The sequence below is a fragment of the Malus sylvestris genome, chromosome 6 (genome assembly GCF_916048215.2).
Source record: "Malus sylvestris chromosome 6, drMalSylv7.2, whole genome shotgun sequence".
Classification (NCBI taxonomy): domain Eukaryota; kingdom Viridiplantae; phylum Streptophyta; class Magnoliopsida; order Rosales; family Rosaceae; genus Malus; species Malus sylvestris.
Window position 1 is genome coordinate 11,938,786 of NC_062265.1, and position 9,122 is coordinate 11,947,907.

General features: G+C 36.3%; 1 long non-coding RNA gene across 1 annotated transcript; it reads left to right on the forward strand.

Annotated features, from left to right (window-relative positions):
* The first annotated feature begins 344 nt into the window (after positions 1-344).
* On the forward strand, positions 345-2,261 carry LOC126627188 (uncharacterized). Its single transcript, XR_007624931.1, has 2 exons — positions 345-1,280; positions 1,623-2,261. It is a non-coding gene; the product is annotated as an uncharacterized LOC126627188 (long non-coding RNA).
* The last annotated feature ends 6,861 nt before the right edge of the window (positions 2,262-9,122 follow it).

The window sequence follows — 9,122 nt, forward strand, 5'->3', positions numbered from 1 at the left end:
TCTAGAAGAAGTTATACCTATTTTAGTATGAGAAGGTCAGTTCAGGAATTCTACGCGGAAGTGGAGTCGAGTTTGGATTAGGAAACCGAAGTCTGATGATGTTGGGATTCCTGTTTGGGCTGGGATTCAACAATTTCGGCAAACCAAGCCTAACAAAACCTACCTATATATTCCTTAGATGTTTATTTAAGAAGGAGGGACGTGAAAAAGAGTAGAGAGGAAAAAGGGTAGTCGCACTTCATCACAGAGGATTGACCTACGGAAGACGCCAATGCCGGGGGGGGGGGGGTTCTCCATTATTTGCTTTTACATCTTTTCCGACTTGGTTATCATGATTGTGATAAGATGTCTTATTATAATTTGATGGTCGTGATGAACTAATTCTTTGTTAGGGATCCGATGTAGCCTTCATGATAATTCTATGTCTTAGTTAACTTCATTCTTTTATCAATTCACGGTTTCTAGTTTCGTTCATTGTGCTTATATCATTCTTTATGTTCAGGTTATTGATTAGCTACCTTTAATATGAATTTTTAGATGTATGAGACAAGGTTATAGTAGACGCCATATGCTTAGCCTTGAGATAGCTCTTTTGGATGAATGAATTGTTGTTGATGCATATGCCATGCTAAGACACTTTTTGGTTTTCGTTGTTCTTCTTTCACTTAATGAATTTTTGATTGTTGACTTAGACTAGACGCCATGGTTAAGTTGATGATTAAGAATACTTGGTTACACCCGAACGCCTAACAGATAATCATAATAAAGAGAGAATGAACCCTAGAACCTGAATTGAATTGTTCTTACTAGTTATCTAATGACATAGAAATGGATTGATATGGTGAAAGTCGGATAACTAGTGTTTCAACCTTTGTTTTCAGAAATTATTTACATAAATTCTCTTTAATTTACTGCACTTAAGATTACTTGATCAACTTCTCTTTGGTTAATTATTTGAATTTTGTAGTTTAGTTGTTTTCGTTATTTTAATTCTAGTGGGTACTACAAAATTGGATTTAGTTAGGTGACTTTGCAAATCCCTGTGGGTACGACACTCGTATTTGCTTGCTATACTATCATATCAATTCGTTCACTTGCGAGAAATATAATTTGTTCATCACTCTCCCTCTCCCTCTCCCTATCTCTCTCTCTCTCAAACTACCTTTCCTTCTTGCTCAAACAACCATCAACCTAGAGCGGCAATGGCGAGCTCGAAGCAACGATGACGAGCGGCAAAATTGGATAGAAAAGCCCAACGATCTTGAAAAACAAGGAATCGGGTATGTGTTCGAAGAATTACATCTTACTTTTTCTCCATTCTCAATTTATATGTTCAATTTTTATGATGTGGGTAGGGTTTTCTCTTATTAGGGTTTGCTCTTGTCATTGTTAAATTTGTTCGAATTATTTAAAAATTCAATTCAATTCTTTTCAATTCCAATGGAACCGAATGATCCATTCTCTGACGTATTATTTGATAGTAGGCTATTTTCATCCCTTCTGTTATTGTTATTGGTGTTGGTATATCATGGATTGCAGTTGCACGAATTCTGGGTTTTTTGGGTTTTAGTTTTTTACATTTTTGAGTAAGTTTTCTTTTTTTTGTGTTTGAATACAAGTAGGTTGAAGAGCTGCATAAAGGACAGCCATAAGGGTAAAGCCATACAAAGCAGAGTTTCCAACATCGCGATGTCAACCATTTTGCATCTATGAGTATTAGATTCCTTTTTCCATTTTCATGCCCCTTGATTGGTTTTACAATTTGGTCACTTTTTTAAGATGTATTGTGTTCCATTTTTTCTGGGAGTTGTCAAGATTCTAGTAATCAACTTGTTCCATTCAGTGACGCCCATATAACGGAAGCTATCATGTTCATATGTTTTCCAAAATATCTTGAATCTCATAATTTGTGGGTCATTTATGTGCAGGATGTTCATTACCAGGACAAGGAATTGAGAGAAGCACAAACTCCTCCTGGCTATCACTGACATGTCTCAGATGCCTAGAGTGGAAGGAGTTGATATATCTTATATAAATAATGTCTTTGTATATGCTGATGACTGTGGTCTAATATGGACATAGATTGTTTCTCAAATTGGTATGAGAGGGTAAAACAATATGTGAGATTCGTCTTAGTTTCGTTTATAATTTTGGGTTGGAATCTATAAATCCGTAACGAGTAAGAGACTTTTGTTTTGTATTTGTATATTTTGATAGCCTCTTTCAAATCCTCTTTATAAGTCAAACAAAGTTTACTACCTTATGTATTCTCAAGGAAAACGTTTTTGTTTTCATGAACATCTGAAAGTGTCTTTCTCCTTTATTTAGTTTTACTTAATTAGGACATTGCCATTTGTGTATCTGGTTAGAGTGTATGTGTATTCATGCAGAGTTACATTGAGACACCTATAGAGGAATACATGAGAAAATCAACATATGAAACCAGTTTGGCTCCTTTGTAGTACATGAAAAATAAGACGTTTAGTGAAAGGAAATTTTGTTGTTTAATGAACAAAAACCAAAGTAGCAATAGCAATCTCCAAAATTATCACCAAAGTAGCACTTGACTTGTGATATCCTTTCAGTCACTTGTTTAATACAATACAAGTTCAACAAAATGATTACAACATCTTCCCCAATTCAATAGAAATTGCCTCCACGGTCATTATCTTCTCATTTTCCAGGACCCTTGTTTGCACTGTTACTTTGTGAAAGGTCATGATGGTGCATCATAGCTTCCTATAAATTACCAAACAAATTATATTATATAAAATCATTCTTAAAAACAATACAATAATACTTCTTAGGTTATACTAGTTACCTGGATTTGTTGAATAAGAGGAATGCTATTACGAGATTTTGTAAATGGACCAAAAAATGGTACTTGAGCTCCATTCTCAACACATGATCCCTATAATAGTGAAATATATAAACATGTCATAATGGGAAAATTATACATATATAAACAGAAATCATTTGTACGAATATATCAGTAATTAAATTATACTAGTTACCTAAAGCTGAAGAAGTTGTTGATTAGTGAAAGGCATGCTTTCGTGCTGATTAGTTGCACCTATATTTGTGCTTGGAAATGATACTTAGGTTCCAACATTCATATAGGGTCCCTGCTAAAAAAATGATTTTTTTTATATGCAGTTTCTTTTTATAAAACAATGAACAAAACAAAATTAAATATGAAAATGATATCTTACTTGAGTCAGCACATTGAACATAGGATATCCATGTCGAATAACCTGTTGCTCATTTGAATTGCTACTAAAAGGAGCACAATCTTGTTATATTTATAATGAAACAAACAATTCCTAAATGAAAACATAATCCACATAACTGGGCATAATGATATATAATTTATAACATATTTATGATGAATTTGAACATGTACTTTCAAGCGGGTGCCTTTTCTTGTTGAAGATTTGGTTGCTTTTGTTTGTGGCTTCCCACGCCTTTCAAGTGGGTCTTTGTATCTACTATGCGGACGTCCAACAATAGCTTTTCTTTTAACTTCGCGTGCTGTCCTCACACTCGTCATCAAGTTGTATCATTTCCTTATGCATGCTTGCACCACTTTCACCATCAAAAGCTTGACCTTTTTGTTTACTTGCAACACTTTCACCATCTAAAATTTAACCCTCTTGCCCAATTGCTCCACTTTTTTGTACTAAAACTTGACCTTCTGATGTTTTATTAGTACATGTATTATCTTGATAATTTTTTTTTTCATTTATTCCTAACCTTTTAGCATATCAACTCAACACTCATGAGCATATGTTGTGAACTTCTCATGTTCTGCTACCAAGGATGCTATCTCCCAAAAATTACGACACAAATGGCTATAACGCCTCCCTATAGACTCCTTAGCATGGTCACTACCCTCACTACCCATTGCTTTAAAAATGTAATCATGCGGGATTCTTTTCACATTCTTCTTGTCTAACACTTTTAATGCATGACAACATAAAATCCCAGCAAAACTGAACTTCATGCAACTACATGCGATTCCTTCAGTTAAAGCTTCAAATTTGACAAAATGCTCTTGAGGTTTGCCATTATAAGTTACCTTGTACTCATATGTCATCCCAGACTTGCTAACTTTGTATATATTGTAATTTAGGATACGGATGTACTCTTTTTGGAATAGTCTATAAACTTCTAAGGCATAAATCTCTGCTGCATGTCGCAACATCTCAACATTAGTTAATAACATGGGTGTAGTTTGCATCATCTTGAAATCTGCAATTAATTCCTGATATTGTTTATCTTCTAAAAGCCTCTCATAATGCTCAAAGAAAAGCAAAACACTGTGACTTGGTTTTAAGTACTTCTTTAACACATTATTCATACTATCACTACGTTGGGTACTCATCATGTTGGCAGTGAAAGTATGTCTCCCATATACTAATGCCTATTTTTCCTTCACAACAAATAAATCTTTCAACCACTTATTTCCCTTGAGGTCATATTTCTCAATCATGTAAAAGAATAAGTACTTTCTTCATATAGCAAAGCCGCACCGAAACTATAGTTTGTTTATGATGATTAACACCAAGAATTTGTGCAAATGGTCTACCATACTCATTTGTTTGATACATTGTGTCAAAACAAATAACATCTCCATAGAGACCATAATCACTTATTGAACGTGAATCTGCCCAAAATATATTTGTGATCATATAATCTTCATCAAGCTGCACCGGGTAAAAACTAGACGAGTCCTTCACTTGCATTTTATGAAAATATTGCAATATAGCCCCAACATCTCATTTTTCGATGTTTTTCTTTTGCTTTTGATATATGTAATTTCGATAATCTATTAAGAAACCCAAGATTCTCTCACCCACCAACTTCTCTGCTCATCAATTCCATAGTTGCTTTTATTGGTATTTCTAACTAATCTCCATTATTGGCATGCACCCTTTGAGCTTGGGACATCTTACGATTAATCTTCAACATGTGCTTCACAAGGTTTCGAACCAAAGCATGATTATGATTTGCATCAAAGGAAACAATCTTAAATTTTCCATTCTTTTTAAGAAGGCAAGTCATGTGGGCTTGACAATGGACCCTTGAAACTAGTTGAATATAAGTTGTACCTTCAACTGGCTCGTCATTTTCTTCGAAAACCTTGTTTGAATAAGTGTACAAGTTACTCTTGTTAAAATACCCACATTGTTTTTTTTTTTTTTTCCAATAATGCTTCTTCATGTCAAAACCCTTATCTCTAGCATAGTTGCAGTAATAATCGTATGCGCTCTCTTTAAAACTAAACTCCATTCCAAGTTCTAGATCTCCCATTATTTCTTTGCTTTTATTCAGCTGAGGAGGTCCCAAAGAACCATCATGGCTTTAGAATTGACAAGTAGGAGAAGAATTTGCACCTTGTAAATCATCTTCATCACTAGGTATTGACTCACTATCTAATCTTGTAGGTTCTTTGTTCTCCATAACCTGCAACATAACATTAATACCAGAGACATGAAATATGCTCTCCATTATTCATTTGCTTTTATTCTATTGCATCTCAAATATGTTATCCATTATTCATTTGCTTTTATTTTGTTGCATCTCAATATTGGATGAAACAGAACCCAAAAGCCGCAAGCTTCGTGAACATTACCATCCAAAATTTTGAACGCAAATTCAAATCATATAAAACTGAAAACATACCATCAAATACAGTAGAGAATGGATCCTTTGGATAGGTGCCTAGGTGGATGGTCATCGTCGTTGTTATTAGTCATCGTTGTTGCTTGGAGTTTGCTGTCGTTGCTCTGGGTGGATGGTGGTCTGAGTGAGAAGGAGAGGTAGTCTAAGAGAGAGAGAGGGAGAGGGAAAGGTAGTGTGAGTGAGAGGGAGAAGGACGATTGGAGTCCTCTGTCATTGGGAGAAGACGCTGTTAACCTTTAGGTTTCCAAGCATGAACGAGGTTTGGTTCTCTTTTGAAAAAATAAATTACACGAGTTAAATTCTTATTGTGCCACGTAGATTGGGCAGTATAAAGGGTCCTGACTGTTTAGGACTCAAATATTGTCCTTAAATGAATGCAATTTACATTATTGAAACATGCATTTTTAAACTTTTGATTTCGTGAATGTCAATTATTGTCAGTTAACTCTACGAAATGCAAATAGTCTGTCTTTGGGTTTTAGGGTTGGTTTTACCACCTAATGACAACTCCTCCAACTGTAGATTGAACCAAATGTGCACAGGATTGAAGAACACCATCCCAAATATGATAGGCTTCGCAAACAAAGAGAGGACAAAATGATTGAGTGCGAGAGGCAATGCCGCCATGGGAAACCTCATTAAGGATCTTGAAGTTAATTCCATGGAAAAGATTATCTATTTTGATTTTGGCTCATTTGATGCATTTTTTTTTCAAGGTTGCATATGAGAAGGCTAGGAAGCAAGATGAGTCATCTTCTAATAGAAGGTGTGAAGGGATCAGGCATGCCTCGTGGTTTTCCAGCATGCTTGCGTGGAAGGATTCCAGGAAGAATCCCCCATGGCCTGTTGGGTGGAGGGTTTTAAGGAAGAATGCTCAGAGGGTTCCAGCCACCATGGGTGGAGGCGTTCCAGGAGGTGCCTCTAAAGGTTTCTATTAAGGATAAAACTGTATATATCTCTTCAAGAGATTAAACTTAGTAGTTTGTTAGACTTGACGTACATGTATATATACTTAAATGTAATTTTATTACAATTAATGAAATAAAAATACATTTCCCAATATGGTATCATTGCTTCTCTATCTAACGACCGCTCTCTTTTGATCCAAAATTTTCAGCTTCCTACTTTCATATTCTTCTCCGATTAGCTTCTTCTCTGCTTACCACTTCAAACCCTAATTTTTTCAACCATGGCGACTTCTGCATCTTCGTCCTCTGATACGTACTCTCAAGTGCATCTTTCTTCTCCGGCGATTCGAAGCCCTAATTCCTCAACCTTTTATGCAATTACCTCAATCATAATCAAAGGCAGAATTCATATCACAACAATAATCAGAGGTAGAATTACAACAATAAATGTGGAGGCTGCAACTACTTTCAACATTCTAGCAAGAAAATTCCATGTCAAATCTGCAGGCAATTTGATCATGAAGCTTGAGATTATCCTTATTACATGAATGCAAATTACAGTGCCAAATATTCTCACTCAGCCATGGTGGAAAGCACATCAAATTCTGCTCCTACTTGCATTGTAGACTCAGGTGCTACATCTTACATGACCAACTCCTATGCCAATCTTCATAATCCAGAAGCTTATATAGGACCTGAACAAGTTTACATTGGCGATGGAAAAGATTTACCCATCTCTCATTCTGGATCTTCTATTTTTCCTACTGCACATTACAATTTCCAATTAAAAAATGTGCTTTATGTCCCTCATCTTAAGCAAAATCTATGTAGATGCAAATTTCTGCCGCCTTTTCCTTTGATGAAAATGCACTTGCAAATAATAACACCTAAGATTAATGCCAAAAGCCATATGCGCCCACGATAAATGAGGGGGGGGGGCTTCGACAGAAGAATCGATGATGTCAAAGTTAGAATTCTAAAAAGAATGTGTTTGAGTGGTTGTAGGAAGCAAAAAGCCTCTTTAAGGGTAACTCAAGCTTACAGAATTTTGGAGATAAATGATGTATTTATAGGAGAAAAAAAGGAAATGGGCCGGCCCTTTAGCGTTTAGAGGTGGCCGACCCTTGGCTTGTGTTTAAATGGGAATATTCTAAGATATTTGTGTAAATAAATATCTTGAAGTATTAAATAAATGTATTTATGATAAGAATAAGGGATTATTTTATCATAAATACCTTTGACTTTTTCTACTGGAAGGGGTGCCTTGAGCAGTCATTGATCTCTACCTGCTCTACCACAGCTGTGCGTGGTGAATGAGGCTGCTCTCTACTCATTTAATAAAGACAGTCGTGTCTTTCTTGGGAAATAATCTATTGTCTTTCTAGGGAAATAATCTATGTGTCAGCTTTAATATTTTTGAGATTATTTTTGGCTCCACAAATGCCCTTACACATGCTGGGCTGCTCGCAGGAAAGGGTAGGAAGTGTAGGAATCCAAAGCTGCAATTGAGTTTGTGTCCCAATTTGCTGTAGATTCACTCTTTGATTTGGAATTTAAATTCTTCTAGGAATGGGAATGTAATTCCCACCAAAACCTATTTAAGTCTGCGTCAAGCAAGGGATTAAATAAATTTGGAGTGCAACTAAAACCCCACAAGAATGAGAGAAAGCCAGAGGATATTTATTCCCTCTCCCTTAGCATTGGACCATGGTGCTGGGGCACCAATCTTGAGCTGCTGGTCTTGGGCTCGTGTAGCAATGAAGATGCGATAAGGAGAAAGGGAGGAGCGGGGGTGACAACCTCACTCCATTTGATTTGGGTCAAGATAGGGCTTAGCGTGTTTAGGCCCGTGTTCTGGGTTTTGGTGTACTGGTTTATAAGGCAGCAAGCTGGGCTGCGGCCTGGCGTCTTGCTTTATGCTTTTTTTTTCTTCTTCAAGCAGCCTTCTAACAATTTTTCCTTGCGTTGTTGTAGGATTCTTTCGAACATGTCTTCCTCGAGCCACAAGAATGGTGAATTTATTATGTCGTTGTATCGCAGGTGGATACATAAGTAAGCTAGGTTACTTTAGGGCTACTCATGTTAAGGTAGGTTCTGATGAGTAGTTCAAAGACTTCCTCGAGATGTTTCAGCAAGCAATTCCGTGTAGGATTCACGTGAAGTGGGTCAATGATGGTAGTAGCCATGAACTGTGTGGGTCAAGGAAAGCTATTAAGTTTCACCCCTACTACTTTGTGTTGGGGTTCACCTTTCCTATGCCTCGATTCTACCAAGAGGTGAACAGTGAAGGAAAAATTTTGTCCTAGCTAAGAACATGTGAGAATATTTGAACACATGTAAACTATTAACACATTAAAGTAGGCATGCATTCAAAAACAATTCTAAAACCCATCACATTCAAAGCCTAGTGAATGGTGAACCACAAGACTCTTTAACAACATTAAAGAGAAAGAAGGTTTTAGAGATTCATTACCCTTGAAGCTCATCCTTGTTTACATAAGGGATTCACCCAAGTGGAGGGCCTTCAAG